Source organism: Cnephaeus nilssonii (assembly GCF_951640355.1).
Source record: "Cnephaeus nilssonii genome assembly, chromosome: 14".
In the NCBI taxonomy this organism is placed as follows: domain Eukaryota; kingdom Metazoa; phylum Chordata; class Mammalia; order Chiroptera; family Vespertilionidae; genus Cnephaeus; species Cnephaeus nilssonii.
This window is the reverse complement of record NC_137085.1, coordinates 18707281-18724760: the sequence shown is the minus strand read 5'-3', so window position 1 is coordinate 18724760 and position 17480 is coordinate 18707281.

Genomic DNA, 17480 nt, shown 5'->3' with positions numbered 1-17480 from the left:
CAACCTCATCTCATGCCACTTTTGTTCTCATTCACCATCCCTCCAGGCGCACCATGGTTCCCTCTGCTCCTCTCTCTAAGCATGTTCTTAAGTTGGGGGCTTTAGAGGAGGTAATTAGTCACACCTCAGTCCTCTTTCACGAGTTTGGAATCAACTGGGGAAAAGATAGAGGCTCAAACCCAGAAAGATAAAAATATCAGCATTATTCCTGAAAACACTGGATTGAAAAACAGACTTAGAGGTATAGCTATAGTGAGATCTTCTTAGGAACCAAAATTTCCTTGTAGAACTACAAGGACTAGGGCAGAGGGATTTCATCTCTACTTACTTCAGGCCCCTTCCTGGTTTATTTCTTGGTGATGGCAGAAACTAGTAAGTACTTTGTCTAATAATAAATGGCATGCTTTATGGTAGCAGTTACCATGTTAACACAATTCCGAAATAATTGTAGAGATACTGAACTTTTTCTCCCCTTCGATTTTTCACTTTTGCAATTTACAGGAAATTTATCATATGTGACTCACACTTAGTCATTTTCTCAGGAAACACATTTTGAAAATAATTGTGGGTTTTTTTTTCTGGAGAAATCTGATAACTGAAAAATATATATAACCTGCCGTCCCCTCCCCAACAAACCCAACAAATAATTTCATTCCATGTAATCCTGAGTTGGAGCAGAGTTCTGTGAAATAACACTGAACACTATTATCAAAATTTTCATAGACCTAAAACAGATAATTATATTTAACTTTTCACCATTCTCACCTGAAAACAGCTATGAGCTCTTAGTGGAAACTATGGTTTGAGCACCAAACACTTAAATATGAAGCAAAAAAAAAAAAAGAACTGCAAGGTAGCTGAATTAAAATGCAATTTGTCCTTGGCCAGTGTGGGTCAGTTGGTTAGCTGTCGCCCCAGGCATCAGAAGGTTGCTGGTTTGCTTCCCAGTCAGGGCACATGCCCGGGTTGTGTGCTCCATCCCTGGTAGCGGGTGTGCAGGAGGCAGTCAGTCCAGGTTTCGCTCTCACATTGATGTTTCTCTCTCTCCCCCTCTCCCTTTGTCTCTCTCTCTCTCAATAAATAAATAAATAAATAAATAAATAAATAAATAAATAAATAAATAAATAGATAAATAAATAACTAAATAAAGCAATCTGTCTTGTAAACTCTGATTGTGGAACAAATTCTGCCCTCTTCAGGCCAAACAGAATCAAACAAACAAAAGAGTGGTTCCAGAGCTGCTTCTTTTGGTAAAGCTTCCCAGGCTACTTGAAAATGGAATCCTAGTGTAGCACATGCTTTTCTCTCTCAGTTCCTTCCATACTGCTATCCCTACAATGGCCATGCAGTTCTCTAGGCAAGCAGGAACATTTCTTTGACGGGAAGAGACGGAGACACCCAAGTGCGGTGATTTGCCTGGAGCTGCTTGGTATGGAGCAGGAAACTCTGGGTAAGACTCTGCCTTAATGGTGATCTAGAGGTCAAAGGCATTGGTCCTCGGCTCAGCTGTCACCATTCCTGATTCTGGACAGTCTCACACTTGCATGGGAGGGAGGAAGACAGACTGTAACAGTTAGAATTCTCTTGTTCCAAGTGACAGGAACCAAACTGATCCAGAAAAGGGAATTTGGCAATTCCAGGGGGAGGTCGGGCATGGACTGATGAAGGAGGTCAAGTATGTCACCAGGGCCTAGCTTTCCTTTTATCTTTTGGTTCTCCATCCTCTGATTTGCACTATTCTCAGACAGGCCTTTTCACTGTGGTAAGGGCTTGGTTGCTGCAGTTTTAAACCTTTCCATCATTTCAAATCCAGTTTTAAACCTTTCCATCATTTCAAATCCAGAAAAAGAACAAAAATGTTTTTCCCCAGGAGTCCTAGTCTGGGTTGTATTGTGTCTCATTGACTCTTACTGAGTGGACTAGTCAACATGACCACGTATTGGACCAGGCCTAGGTCTCATGCTCTACCACTTAACTAGGCTGGGACAACGAGAAGTAGGATCCTGGAGGAGCCTTTAGAGACACCCCCCCCCCCCCGCCCCCCAACACACACACCTTGGCTTCTTTAGTAGGATGACAGGCTTTGGTTTACTCTCCCCTCTTAAATTTCACGCAGTGCGGGAGCAATACTTTTCTGTGAGGAAATCAGTGTATGTGAGAAAAGAAGAATGGATGCTGTGTCAGAAAAAAAAAAAAATCCACTACCTGTATGTTTTAGTAGCCTGTTCATGCTTGAAAATGTCAATTGTTAAGAGATCTTTGCTTCACATGTGGCTTCCAGAGCCATGCCAGCCATTCCAGCTGTGAGGGAATGAAGCTGGGAAAGGCTGCAGAGGCTGTGTCCCGCTCATAAATTCCAGCTTCAACCCCAGCAAACCACCTTCATCATCAACTCAAGGAGCCAGTTAGCCCAAGGGACGCACTAATTCCCTGGCATGTGTGCAGGGTAGCCGGAGTGGCTCAGTGGTTGAGCTTTGACCTATGAACCAGGAGGTCACAGTTGGATTCCCCACTCAGGTTCTATTATGTCTCATGCCTGGGTTGTGGACTTAATCCCCAGTGTGGGGCATGCAGGAGGCAGCTGGTCAATGATTCTCTCTCATCATTGATGTTTCTATCTCTCCCATCCTCTCTGAAATCAATGAAAAAAATATTAAAAAAAAAGAATTTCATGATCTAGAACCAAGATGCTTCATTCACAATCCAAAGCAGAAAGAGGGCAGTGTTTCTAGTCTATAACCATTAGCTTAATTAGATCGCTTCATTAGTCTACCCAATGACAACTGGCAAATTAGCATCAGTTAGTTATTTCCCTTTGAATAATAATTTCCTTTGAATTCCAAAGGGAATTCAAATCATGAAGATATATTATTCTGGGAAAATAAGAAGGTGAAAAGGAGTACAGTATAATTTAGGAGCCCAAAAGTATTAATGATGTTTTTCACACTACAGGTTTTCATTGTATTCATATTATCAAACTTTATAATAGTGAGATTATTATATATGAGAAGAATTTAGTTTTATCAGTGAGAATAGGCCAAAGGAAAGGAAAATTCTTAGTAAGGAAAATGTTTTGGCTATGCCAGAATTTTATAATCCTTCATTTTTAAGTCATCTAACATTTCCAGAATTGTTTCCACGTTACACTTAGGTTAGTTAAAGCAGGAGGCATTGTTGTGAAATTCCTTAAGCCATAAACAAAGCAGAAGCTTGCAAAGAACCCTGTTCTTCTAAGGCCCAGCTAGACAGGAATGAGCAGAGTAGGAATGAGAGGCCCGGTATGGAATGTCACCAGGTAGAAAGCCTCAGGTGCCTAGCAACAGACAAAGCTGGGAAATCAAGACTCTTGCCCCCAGGGTGGCTTTTTTCCTCTCTAGTTTATCACTTGTCATGTGGTTTAGAGTCACTGAATTTTCATATCAATGGTCTTGTGGTTTAGACCCTCCCCTGACCTTTCTTCCCGCAACATGCTGCTGGTCACGTGGTAGACCCTCTTAGAGGAGGAACGAGGAGGCCCAAGAATAGCCTCCTGTGACTCCCATACAAGCCTTTGCATGGCCACTCCCTTAAGCCCTCAAGACAGTGAGGTCTGACTCACATCAAATAATCTCAGGAGCACAGCCTCAGATCTGCTGACCGCAGAGGCAGAGAGAACATCTAGGCCTCAGTTGTGTTTCAGCTCCAGGCCCAGAAAAGCAGCAAGGCCAGGTGGGAAGACCCCATGGCTGACACCAGGACCAGATGCAATGACTAATGACTGGCTGCCCTGGCACCAACCAATTAGCAGAGGCCACGACCCCGAAAGGACGCACCTGGAAAGCGGTTGAAGATGCTATTGAGACCCTCCCCTAGGGTCTCCCGTAAGAGCCCTGCCTTTAGAGAGGGGAGAAGTGGTCCTCAGGGAGGAGGACCCAGGTGCTCGCTCTTTCTCTTGGGCACACCAGTGCCTTCCCCCCTCTCCTTCCTCCCCACCCAGGTGTGTTCTCTCTGCCTTTTTCTCCCCTAAGCTCCAAGGGCCCACACAACCCAGACGGCTTCCTTCGATCTACCTCTGTGACTTTCTAAATAAAACTTTCTCCTTCAATTTAAATTCCTTGGCTCTGAATTCTTTCTTTGCTGAACTCAAGGACTGAGGTTGCTGAACTGAGGCCCAGTACCATTCGGGTGCATTTCACCAACAGCACCATGCTACTTCTGCTTTAAAAATGCGCCTTTCCTCCTGCCCTGGCTGGGTGGCTCAGCTGGATGGAGTGTTGTCCCACACACCAACAGGCTGCCGGTTTGATTCCTGGTCAGGGGACATACCTAGGTTGCAGGTTCGATCCCCAGTCAGGGCACATACGGGAGGCAACCAATCGATGTTTCTCTCTCTCTACCGTCCTTTCTCTAAAAATCAATAAAAACATATCCTCGGGTGAATATTAAAAAAAAAAAAAAGTTCCCTTCCCTCTTTGTGTTTCATGCTGATATCAGTGCTAACGGGTAGGTTCAAACTTTTGTAGTGGATGTTGAGATTTACATGATTAGGGTTCATAATTGCAACAGCCAAAGCTTACGTTGCATGATTTGTTCTCACAGAATTCCGGGCAATGATGTAGAACCAGGCTTGGAAACTGAGCGGGAGCCAGGAAGGGAGGTAGCAGGATGGACCACAACCATAAACCAGCCACGAGCTCAGTCAGGTGAGGACCCTTTGCCATTGCAACTGAGCCTTCTGCTGCCACTGGAAACTGGCTGCCGTGGGATTAGGACTGTCGGATAAAATACTTAAATTTAAATGATTAATAAACAACGTGTAATTGTTTTAGTGCAATATGTCCCAATGCAATCAATACTTGGGACATATACTAAAAAATACTAAACAATTATTGTTTTTTAATATGGAATTTGAACTTACCATAATTGGTGGGTCTTTTGTATTTTCATTTGCATTCCTACATTCAATGTACCATTGCTACTGCCACTGCTATCCCTGGAAACAAGCTACCACTGCCACCCACGTGGATTTTCCAGAAGGTTCCTGGCTTTTTGCCTCACGGGTTCTCAAAGGAACCTGACTGAGACAGTACGCGTGATCCGTGGAGTTTCTGTTACACGCCCCTGCTCCAGCTGCAACAGAGGCCAGAAAGCTGATGGTGTCTCTGTTGTCTGTTATTATCAACGGAAGGTGGCCTCTGTCTTCTACTGTGTCTCACTCGTAAACTTCTCAGACACAGGGATGGGGCAGTAGTGCGTTTCAGTTAAAGGAGAAGGAAAGCTAAATGCCTACCCTGTTTTCTCTTTCACACACGCTTCTTCCTGTTGCCGAGGGGCCAGGCACGATGATACAGTTCCCTTTGCCAGTGACTGGTTCAAGAACCCAGATCTCAGCCAGTTAGCACAGGGCATCTCCTTGGCCACAAGGGGTTGTGTGAGGATTGGGCACGTGACTTAACCTGGGCCAAGGGGCTGAGGGGAAAGTTCGCTAGAGGATTCTAGAGGCACTTCCCTTATCCTGGGGTCTGCACTAAGAAAGGACCTCACCTTCCTCCCGAGGTGGTTTTGTGCAGTCGTGAGGCTGGATATTCTGCAGCCTCCTGCTTCCAGCCTGAGACGAAGAACAGAGGGAGAAAATGAGGGCAGAAAGCATCGCGGTAACTGCAGAGAAGTAGAGCTGGAACCACTGGATTAAGGCCCCCGTGCCTCTCGCACATCTGGATGCCCAGGTACCTGCTCCGATCCGCTTGTGTTTCGGCAACAGGGTTGGGTGTTCTTGTACTTGGAGCCAAAACAACCCAACTGAAAACAGAATTCATGAAGGGGGAGCCACCCTTGTAAGCTTTATCGTTTGTGGGGTTCTGAAAGTTCAGCATAATGTGTTCTGATCGAACTAGAAATCATTGCTATTATGGAATTTGTGAGGCGAAGATTAGCATTTAGATGAATGCAACACAAATTACTGGCGATTCGCTTCATTGGGCCGGGGAAGCAGTTACCATGATTGACAGATTGCTGTTCTTTTTGCATGAGTGCTGGGGTGACCCAGCCTCTCAGAGGGTACCCTCTGAGGAGAGAAACGTATTTAAATTCCTGGAAAGGCCTACGGTACAAACATAAATAGGATTCTGAAACTACCTTCCCTCCTTCATTCTTCACTGTGGGGAGGGGGGACAGCTACAGTGTTGGCCTGCCTAGCAACCGCCCCCCCCCCCCACCCCCGCTTTGGTTAGTAACACCCTGTTGGGAGAATTCTCTCTCCTCCATTCCCTGAAATCCTGTTGGACTAGCCATCTAGGCACCACAGCTGCTCCTTGTGCCTAAGCCCAACGGTAGGCCTGTGACTTCAGGCCAAATTCAGAAGAATTCTCCAGGGCAGTGATGCAAGAGGGAAACATCTCTGGTGTTATTAGTAAAGGCTTTGCCTTTTTGAGGCTTGATTCTGCTCCCACCGCCGCCCCCAGTGGCTTTGAGCGAATTTCTCTTGCATGTTGCCAAAAACCTTAGCGGATACTCTCAACCTAACAATCCTCAAACACAACCTAGCCTTTATTCAGGAGTTGCATTTTCGATTTTCAGTAGGCATGTATGACTATAAGCCTGATATAAACCTCTTTATAACTTCTACCATGTGCCTAAATTATTGCATAATCAATTACTAACAAAACCTTTACAGGGAACTAAAGTATTGAAAACTCAAGTGTGTTTTTAAGGTTAAGAACCCACTTGTACAGCACTTACTGTGTCCAAGACATTGTTTCTTGGTTTAATCATCATTATAATCCAGTGATGTAAATACTATCATTATCCCCATTTTACAGATTTTGAAACTGGAGCACAGAGAGGTTAAGTAACATTCTCAAGGCCACACAGCTAGAAAATGGTGAACTTGCGATTCAAACCATGGCAGTCTGACTCCAGTCCACGCTCTTATCTGCTGCGTAAAAGCTGGCATCATTAGAGTACTAAGACCTAAACAACAAAACGGACTTCCCATGACTAAGGTCAGTTGTGACAGGTCGTAGTGATAGGAGGCCTTCCAGCACAGAAGCAAGAAAGATCAACAGAGTTGGCTGAAGCTCCCGGACTTCAACTTCCGACTTTGAGCCACACGAAAACTGCTTAGGCTTTCCACGCACAAAACCCCTCAGCTAATTAGCTAGCAAACACGAACTGAGTCCCAACACCTGCTACTGTTTTTCTTTCCCTGTTGCCAGGTGCTCCACCAGCAGCCTTGGATCCATAAGTAATTACAATGGAAGCTAAATGATAAAAATTAATCATGTGCCTTTAACTTATTGATTTCCATTAACACACCCCAGCAGACTGCGACATTTTAAAGGCTGCCACAGCAAAGGAGAGCGCAGAGGACCAAAGCCTTTCGTACAGTTGACTCAGCGAGGAGTCAGATCCCCTCCGCGGTGAGAACGCTCCCATCTCACCATCAGAAACTCTGGTATAGGAAGTAGCCAGGGAGGGACTCACCCATTCATCCGATGAAGTGCACGGAGTGCCTGCTAAGTGCCAAGCACCGCCCTGGGCCCTGGGGTTATGGGGCGGAGAACAAGCAGACGATTCGACAATCAATCGTTGCCCTCACGGCGCAGGCGTTCTATGGGGGGGTTGCGGTTCCACAGCCACCTAAGAATTGAGAAAGCCTGACTCCCTCTGCCTCCTGGTTGTGTTCATGGCTCTGATGAATGAAGGAACGAGGTCACCTGAGGGCCGTGCTGAGCTGTGCATCTGGCCAGGGCAGCTGGTCCGGTCCTGCGGGAGGTGCCCCAGGCAAGGACACTGTGGCTCAAGACGGCCCGGCAGAGGCAACCATGTCTGCTGGGAGATGGTGAGAATGTATCGTGTGCCCAGGGTTTTACATGAATAAACCAACGCACTTGTTTATTCTAACGCACATGTATTCTAACGCACTTCATTCTCACAACCACCTGACTTCTGCAAGCAGGAGCACTGCATCCCGAGACTGCTGCCCTGGACTCGTCTTTCTTCTTTCATCCCCCTCCCCAAAGGGGTACCGTCCCTCACCCCACACCTCGGATGTGCGCACCTTGCCTGAGGACTTGTACAAGACCCGGCCAAGCATCCACGGGTTCTTCTCAAAATACCAAACGGTCTGTGACTTCAGAGGAGTTTGTGAAAAACAACTTACATGGATCCTTCTGGTAAAACCAGAACTTGGGAAACTGTGAGGCGTACCAGCACAGTCGCCTGATGCTGTGGCCGTTATCTCGGTGGCAAGCACTCAGCCTGTGCCTGCATCCGGCCGGTGCAGCGCCTCTGACCCCCCGTGGGTGGGAGGCTGCCGGCTAGAAGCCCAGCAGCTGTGGCAGGCGGCAACCAGCACCCAGACACAGCTGCTCCTCGGAAGGTGAAGGGAGTGAGTAGCCATCGGGGTGATGCTGCTGACTCTCCAGCGGTAGGTGTGGATCCAGGTTTGTCCAACGGTACCACACACGTCATGACGGGAACTGTTAATGAGACTGAAAATGGCAGACCCGAGCCGAAGCCGGCGGCTGGGCTGGAGAATTCGGGAAAGGGGTTTCTTTACCAAAGAATCACCGGCTGCAGAGGCTGGTGCTCCGGGGGCTGAAGACCACGTGACAGCGGCTGAAGACCACGTGACAGCGGCGTCAGAGTCTGTTCCAGGCCCTGGTGCTGAAACACACAGACACGAAGCTCTTGTACATGCCCTTCCTGAACTTTTTTATTATTATTATTATTATTATTATTATTGTTTAAAGTATTACATATGCCTTCCTGAAAATTTGAGGCCAGAGGTCATATGTCTTGCAAATAAGACCCCCAGGCCTCCTTCACTAAACTTTGTATGCAGCTTAGTTTAATGCAGATTTGAAATAGGCTGTTTCATAAAACAAAAGCAACACATAATGCAATCAATTAGGCAATGAGATTTGCCAACGCACCTGTTTTGACTCCAGTTCTGTGAAGGTGAGGGGTGTCTTAGACGCCATTGCTTCTCTTAAGTGCTGTCTGCAGGGCGCCGTAGTGATGGGGACCTTGCCTACAATGCCACACTTAGGCCTGGTATTGAAAACAGTACCACGCGGCAGCATTTCAGTTGAGTTACAAGCATTGCTGATACGGATGTGTTCAGTTATTTGTTCTCTCTAATGCCTTCCTGGTTCTGGTCTGAAACTTCCTGTTGGCACCTGCCAGTGAGATCATCTTGCAGAATGGCGTGGAAGAAAGTCCCCCAGGCTGGGCTGGGAGCAGCTGAGGCATCTGCCGTTGAGTGCTTCTCTCAGAAATGCTGCTTGGCTAATCCCAATGATGGGACAGGGGCCAGGTTTGTAAAAAAAAAAAAAAAAAAAAGCCTCCGTGATAAGAAAACACTGTGTTCTAGTTCATTGGTAGGGTTGTTTTTCCTTAATGGTACATGGTGTGTCTTACAATCGAGGGCATCTTGGAGTCAGTAAAACACAGGATTGTTATGCTCATTTCACAGATGAGGAAGCAGAGACACAATAATGTGAATAAACTTGCTCCAAATCCCAGAGCTAGTAAGTTGGCAGAGCCAGAATTTGATCCTGGCTGACTTAGAGTCTAAATACTCAGTTAACCTTTGCACAATACTGTTCCCCAGCATTCATGCAGCAGCTTGAGGAAGGTTATTGTAGCCTGACTTACCCAATTGGCCAACCACCTGATTCATCGGGTGCCTACTATGTGCCAGACAGTGTCATATATTGGAGATAGGTCCAGTGGTGAGCAAAAACCTGGAGCTACTCTCAAGGAGCGCACAGCTTACTAAGGGAGTAGGTCTTAATTACACAACAACAGGAATAAATGCACAGTTGCAACTGTGCAGTAACAGGAAGGAGAACTATACAGTGCTATTAAAATGTAAAATGAGGGGCCCTTTTTATAATCTGGGAAATCAGAGAAGGCTTCCTGGAAGAAGAGTCCTTTGAGTTAAAGGTAAAGAGGTAAAGAGGCAAAGAGGGTGGAAGGAGGAGCATCCAAGAAAGAGGAAACAGCATGTAAAAAAGGCCTGGTGGTGGGAAAGAGGTTAGCGCCTTCCCAAACTGGAAAGAAGCCAGAGTGGCTATAGTGTGTGTGTGTGTGTGTGTGTGTGTGTGTGTGTGTGTGTGTGTGTGTGTGTGTATTGGGGGGGGGGGGAGGTTTAGACCAGAGAAACCATAAAATAAGTGGAGTCTATCTTCTCTGTCCCCTGTCCCGCCTTTCTAGAATCTTGCCCCCATCTTAGCATCCTTTTCTCCATCCACTTCACCACCACCCTTCCTCTACCTGATCCCTAACTTTGAACTGTTCTCAGGATGTCTCTTTCTCCCCACTCCCTTTCCCAGGAATGTACCTTTAAAAAAAAAGAGTATTGGGAATTTGATGTGTCTCCATCTGGTATAACTTGCATTTTAATAAAGACCACTTGGGAGAGGATAGACACTGTTTACCATAGGAAATGAGTAACTATTGGTATAATTTAAGGAGCCTGCAATGCACAGGTTTCTCATAAAACTATAAACACAGGGTGACTCAATAAGGAAACAGCTGAGGAAAGTCAGGAAGATCTAATTCTCACCTTGGCATACAGGCCGTTCCAGGCTGTTCCTCATGGCTAATTCTGCTTCTCCCTTCCTCCTGTATCTTGGCTCTCTCTGTACAAAAGAGTGGCTGGGTGGATGGCGTTCCCAGGCCCAATGAAAGGCATAGACAAGGATGGAATAATTTCAATATATGAATTTTCCCCATTGCAGTGCTAACAACAGTAACAACAATGGCACAACCAACAATGACGGAATGTTTTCTATTCTTTCCATCCCCAAGCCTTGTAAAAGAAGTTATCAGTAAACTTTCTGGTTAACATAAGCTAAACCTCAATCTTTGGATTCTTTTTACCTGGACTATCTTGAATACACATTTGAGCTGACTTAGAAATGAATGCTAAAATTTTAAGAAAAAAATAATTTGATTAATGTATTTCATAGACGTAGACTTAGCATTGAGGAAACTGGCTCAATTAAAAGAGATGCAGAGCCCTAGTCGGTTTGGCTCAGTGGATAGAGTGTCAGCCCGCAGACTGAAGGGTCCTGGGTTTGGTTCTGGTCAAGGGCACGTACCTTTGTTGCAGGGTCCACGGCCCTGGTTAGGGTGTGCGCAGGGAGGCAACCAATCGATGTGTCTCTCTCACATCAATGTTTCTCTCAGTCTCTTCCTCTCCCTTCCACTCTCTCTAAAAATCAATGGAAAAATATCCTCAGGTGAGGAGTCACACACACACACACACACACACACACACCAAACAAACAAACAAAAAAGAGAATAAATCTCATTAAAAAAAAAGAGAGAGATATGCAGAGATTAAATAGAGAGATGGGATCCTGAGGACACAGAGCTGAAAGGGAGCTTAAAGAATATGGATTCCAACTTTCTCATTGTACGGGGGTGGGGGGGGGGGGGAATTACATCCCAGGTAAAGTAAATTGTCTAAAGCCAAAGAATCCAAGAAAAAGATTTGGGAGGGTGAGGGTGACATGTTTACAAAAGCAAGTGCCAATGAAGAATTTGCTAGATTTAAGTCACATATTAATATGAAATTGCAAGTTGAATGATAGCTATTGCTAAACTAGGCATGAATGAAGATGAAGGTTGGAGAATGGTGTCTATATGGTTAGTGTTCCTCTGCTGAGAGCAGATGACTCCTCATCCTGAACTCTTCCCTGGAGCAGCTGGTGAGCAGGGCAAGCACCAGCTCACCGAGGTGTGTTCCCAATGGTGTGTGCCGTGATTAGGAGACAGTAAAACACAGGATTTTGTGAAACACTACTAAGCCAAAGTGTGATGGAACATCCTGACGGGAAATGTGGGAAGAATGGTTTTCCATCAAAATGGCTCTTTACTATTTTAAGCAAGAAGGGACTATGTCTTGATTTCTCTCATGTTTCTTATTGCCCAAACGTAGTCTATCAATTATTTGCGAAAGACAGTGTGCAATCTACCAGTCGCTTACAAAGGTTAATTTCTGGTCCTGCCCTACTCTGCTGTGGTTAAATATTGTCAGCTTTATGAAAGGCAATAAAACACTGAACTTTTACAACACTTCAGTCTCTTTGGATGTCTAGCTGATGAATACACTTTACTGCACATTATACTAGAGGCTGTTGGAGGCTACAAACGATGTAAAAATAAATAATGAATGAATGAATGAAATAGTTCATAGGCTCAAAGAGATTATAATCTGGCTGGAATAGTAGAAAACATAATCACCCTCGTCACCATCATTGTTTCTACCCTTGATCACTTGCTATGGACAGGTACCATACAAAACATGTCATGTGCATTATTCCATTTAATACTCACATCGACCTTTCGGAGTTGCCATGAAAACCTGGCTTACAGATGAGAAGACTGAGCCCCAGCGAGGGCTCCCTCCTGGCAGACGCTGAGTCATAACCACAAACCCACGTCTCTCTGACTCTCGGGCCTGTGATTCTTCCATCGCGCACACTCCCCTCACAGGAAAGCGCTAAAGCAAAACATGATGATTAATTGCGTACCTGATTCATCGAGACAGAACTGGCCCTAACGTGGAGTAGATCTGTTCTTGGCTGCTGCTGCTGCTATTTATTCTGCCTGTCTTTGGATTCAGTGTACCAAGTTCTCACCCTCGTGTGTGATTTATGTGGGAGCTGACTGTAGACGGTAAAGTATATAGAAGCCAGGCAGGGTGTGGCTTGTTACTATGTGTGCTGAAGACAAGATGGAGAATAACGTAGACACCTTTGCTCCTTCCTACAGATCTAGTTCAGGAATTATAAATGTATTACATTTGAGCATATTATCTTTCCCCCTGCCAAACCTGCATTCCTAGCTAGAAATAGAAATGTATTCCTGATATTAGTTGAAATCTTAGGGTTTCCTGGGGGAGCTGGACAGCAGTCATTCAATAGTTACCAAGACTCCACTAAGTGCCTGGTAGTGTCCTCAGTGCTGCATACACACGGATGCAAAGCCACCGCTTTTATCCTTAGGCAGCTGAGTCTCATTGGAGACAGACATAGGATTGCCAAGCTTAGCAAATAAAAAATAAATATTGAATGAGGCATTTGCTAAAAATTATCCTTTGTCTGAAATGCAAATTTAACTAGGTGCCACGTACTTTATCTGGTAACCCAGGGCAGACATAAAAATCCACCGTACCCCACAAAAGATGGGGGCTCCGGTGGTTGGGCCCACACAGCACCCTGGACGTACCTGAGGAGGAATGCCTCCCCTGTCTGCGATAGCCCAGGTAGGCTTCACATGGCTGGGTGGGCTGACTGGAAGGAATGATGCCTTTGCTGGGTGATCCTGAATAAGACTTGACAGGCAGAGATGGGGGGAGGAAATTCCAGATACCGGGGTGAGCACAGAGTTTGAGATAATGGCTGGAGTGCATGGGCAATGGGAGAAAGGCATAAATGCAACGCGGGTCAGGCCATAAAGGGCTTTGGCAGAAAGGTGAATGAGTCACCGCTTCATTTTGCCATCAACAGGAAATCATCCAATCTATACTTTTTCTTCTTATATTTCCATGTTATCAGACTTTGGCTTAGTGGTGTTTCACAAAATGTGGGCCGTGGACCAATGTTATCGTGAGAGGTAATTTCAGGGAATAATTCGGATGTTAGGGATTGCATGGGGAATGCACCATTAAACAACTTTGACTCATGTAGGGAGAAGGTTAATTCTTTTTTTTCCAATTTAAAACTCAATTTTATTTTTTATGTGTACACTTAAGAAAATTAATAGACCTTTTAAGAGCAGTTTTAGATTTAGAAGACATTTAGCAGAGATTCAAGAGAGTTCTCATATACCCCCTCCTGATTCCCTTTTTATTTTCTTTCAATACTGGTTACTCAAGAAGGAAGTCTTAATTTGGTGCTATTCTAGCTTTAAAATTTCTATAGTAGTTCATTCTGTTGGAGGGGAGAGGGGAGGGAGAGAACGGGGGAGAAAGAGAGAGGGGGAGAAGGGGGAGGAGAGAGAGAGAGAGAGAGAGAGAGAGAGAGAGAGAGAGAGAGAGAATTAGGAAGAGAGAGGGGAGAAGAGGGGGAGGGGAGGACAGAGGAGAGAGAACTCTGCCTCTGAGTCTTTGACCAGCCATATACCAAGTTAGACTTCAAAACAAAAATAATTTTGTTTTCAGTGCATTTTGTTTATTTCAAGTTTTGTTCTGAGAACAATACTCATCTTCCCTTTAACGTGTGGTGATAAAAAGAGTTGTTGCCAAAAGATTTGTTCATATTCAAAAGGTGAATAGATTTAAGTAAACGGTAACAGAAGTGACATGGCCCTGAGGCCCTGGCCGAGGTTGCTTTCTTACCTGGTGGCAGGTTCCCTCCTGGCCTTTTCGGTGTTGAAGTTTCTGGAGGACAGCCCAGCTTTTTTGGGAGAATGAATGAGGATCACCCACCTGGGCCGCAGTGCCTTTTGGGAAATCCGATATGTTGCTTAAACGCTTCCTTCACGGCTTTTCTTTGACCTCTTATTCCCATTGTTACATACTCCTTTTCTTTTCTTTTTTTTTTTTTTTTAACACATTTTTATTGATTTCAGAGAGGAAGGGAAAGGGAGAGATAGAAACATCAATGATGAGAGATAATCATTGATCGGCTGACTCCTGCACACTGTCCCCCGCCCCCCCCCCCCCCCCCCCACGTTCATCATTCCTCTATTTTCCTCTAGCACACCTGGGTTCACATTTGGGCTCAGTCATTTTCTAGCTGTGTGACCTTGGGCAAGGCACTTCATCTCTCTGAGCTTGCTTGTAAAATGAGAACAGTATGACCGCAGAGTTGCTTGAGGATTAAATGCTATATTAGCGTGTGGGATTCTTGAGCCTCAGTATTTACCAAGACCTGCATTGGTACGTTACTGTGGACTAAACTCCAGATCTTATTTGCATTTCACCGCTTTTTCCACTTATGTCCTTTTTCTGCTCCAGGCTCCAGTTCAGGGCACCACCCTGCATTTAGTGGTCATGTCTCCTTGGTCTCCTCGGGTCTGTGCACTGGGCTGGATACCAGGGGGTTAGAGATGAGTAAGAACATGCTCCCACCCTCTGGGAGTGACCCAGGCTAAACATCCTGAAGGTAAAGGATAAGCAAGTCAAGGTTAAACAGAGATCAACCCCATCCCCTGCCCAACCTCTAGGAGCCTTGCTCACTCACCTGTTTTTCTGTATCACTTGGCATTTGCATAAAGATTGATTAGGGCCTCTCTCACCAAAATTCCTTCAGCTTCATTGGCAGAGGGCGTTCCCCTGCTGAAGTAGTATTTGTACTCTACCCGTCCCTAGGATAGGCCTGGTGCTCGCATAAAAAACCCTTCAATTAATGACTGGGGGATGAATGAGTGGAGAAACAATGATAACCGAGAGCAAGGAGGGCTCTGAGGAACTCAATGTAAAATGTGTGCTGGGGGGTGACAGGAATGGAGGGAGGAAGGAAAGCTGGGTGAGGAAGAGGTCCTGGAACTGAGAGTGGAGAAGGTCTCAACGTGGCCTACCGCCTAACTTTGCCGGAGCTATCTTTGACTGTGCCCCATAGAAAATGAGGTGTGTGTGTGTGTGTGTGTGTGGGGGGGGGGATTAGGATTTTAAATTTAGACTGAAATCTGTGATTCTAGGTGAGCAAAATGTGGACAATAAGCCAGAACTTTCTAAGCTTGTTAAAGATGTGTTCGTTGCAGATGAAAGAGCTAGGTAAAATATTTTGTTACGGTTAAATAACGTTATTATTTTCACAGGGAGGAAATGATACAGTGAGTCTGAACGTATTTTTTATTATTATTATTCTTTAATGCGAACTCTGAGAGATGAGAGAACTGTGCTTGGGAATCGGGGGGCCGGGACAGACAGACATGGTCCTTGGACTCGTGCACCAGGAAGAAGGAAGGGCTCTCGGGAAGGACTGTGGACTTGAAGCCGACTGCATTTTGACTGCAGAACTGCAATAGGCCTGTGGAGGTTGGAAAGCGGCTCCACTGAGCTGCAGATTTCATTGTGGGCCTTGGAGACGGATGGGCCTGGGTGTGAATCCTGACTGCCCGCCTCCTGTGTGACCTTGGACAGATCAAACGCTGAGTCTATTTCCTTGTGCACGCTGACAATGCTAAGAACCTATTAGGGATGTTGTGAGTAGATGAGGTGGTGCAAATAACACATGGCACGAAGAATCGGGTAAATTGTAGCTACGGTTTAGAGTCCTGGAAGTGCAAATTGAGACGTTTTGCTCTAAACCTCTCTTCAATGGGCTCTTATCTGAGATGAGGGCACCAGAGAAGATGACTGAAAAATGTTGACACTATATTTTGTTAAGCAGTGAGAGTGACTGGTAAAATTTAAGATAAAGATGGCATTGTTATAAGCCCAGCTGTATTATTTTGCTTCAATTCTTGGTCTCAGTTTTGGAACCAGACAGCCTGGGGTCTAATATAGATTCACCTGGGAAAACTTGGGCAAGTCATTTAACTATGTTGTGTCTGTCCTCTCCTCTGTAAGAAAACAGGGATAAAAGTAGTACCTCATGTACCAGTATATGTAGTGATGTCCTGGAGCCAAATCTTAACCAGCTCATAAGAGCCTTTTACATACATCTTTTCCATACTCTGCAAGATCAGGTTAGTAGCTTGAAATCCACCAAGTATTTACACGAAATTGGCAATCACTACAAACCTGGACTACCCCTTACCCCCTACCCCCCCACACCCCCACCACACACACACCCAGTCGTTAAATATTTACCAGGTACACAGCTACTTACAGAATTGTTGCAGTGGTCAAATGAGGGATAAATGCAAAGGGCTTAGGGCCGTGGTCGGCAAACTGCGGCTTGCGAGCCACATGCGGCTCTTTGGCCCCTTGAGTGTGGCTCTTCCACAAAATACCACGGCCTGGGCGAGTCTATTTTGAAGAAGTGGCGTTAGAAGAAGTTTAAGTTTAAAAAATTTGGCTCTCTAAAGAAATTTCAATAGTTGTACTGTTGATATTTGGCTCTGTTGACTAATGAGTTTGCCGACCACTGGCTTAGGGTATTGTCTAGCACATACTGGTAAGTACATAAATATTTATATACATAAGCATAGGTGGATATATGTTCTCTTGTCCAATACTTTTTGCTTTAAATTGTTACTTTGTTTTAAACATTTATGTTTAGTATGGGACACAATATTTTGAGTCTTTCCAGCCTCTTGCTTGTCTGGGATCCCTGCCATCCCCACCCCTATCCTTATAGCATGAGCAAAACTGTTTTTATCCTGTGATCCTACCCACTGGCTAGAGTCTTCCTGAGGCACAGTCTGGCTGGTCTCTTGAGTGGAGGGGATAACTTGGGAGTAATTCTCAGGGGATACTTTCCCACACGAGGACTGGGAAGTAAAGAACACCTATCCAAAACAACGGGAATGGCGATTCCGATGAGAAGAGAAAAAAGCAGAGGACATACATCCTCAGAACCATCCTGGGCCCT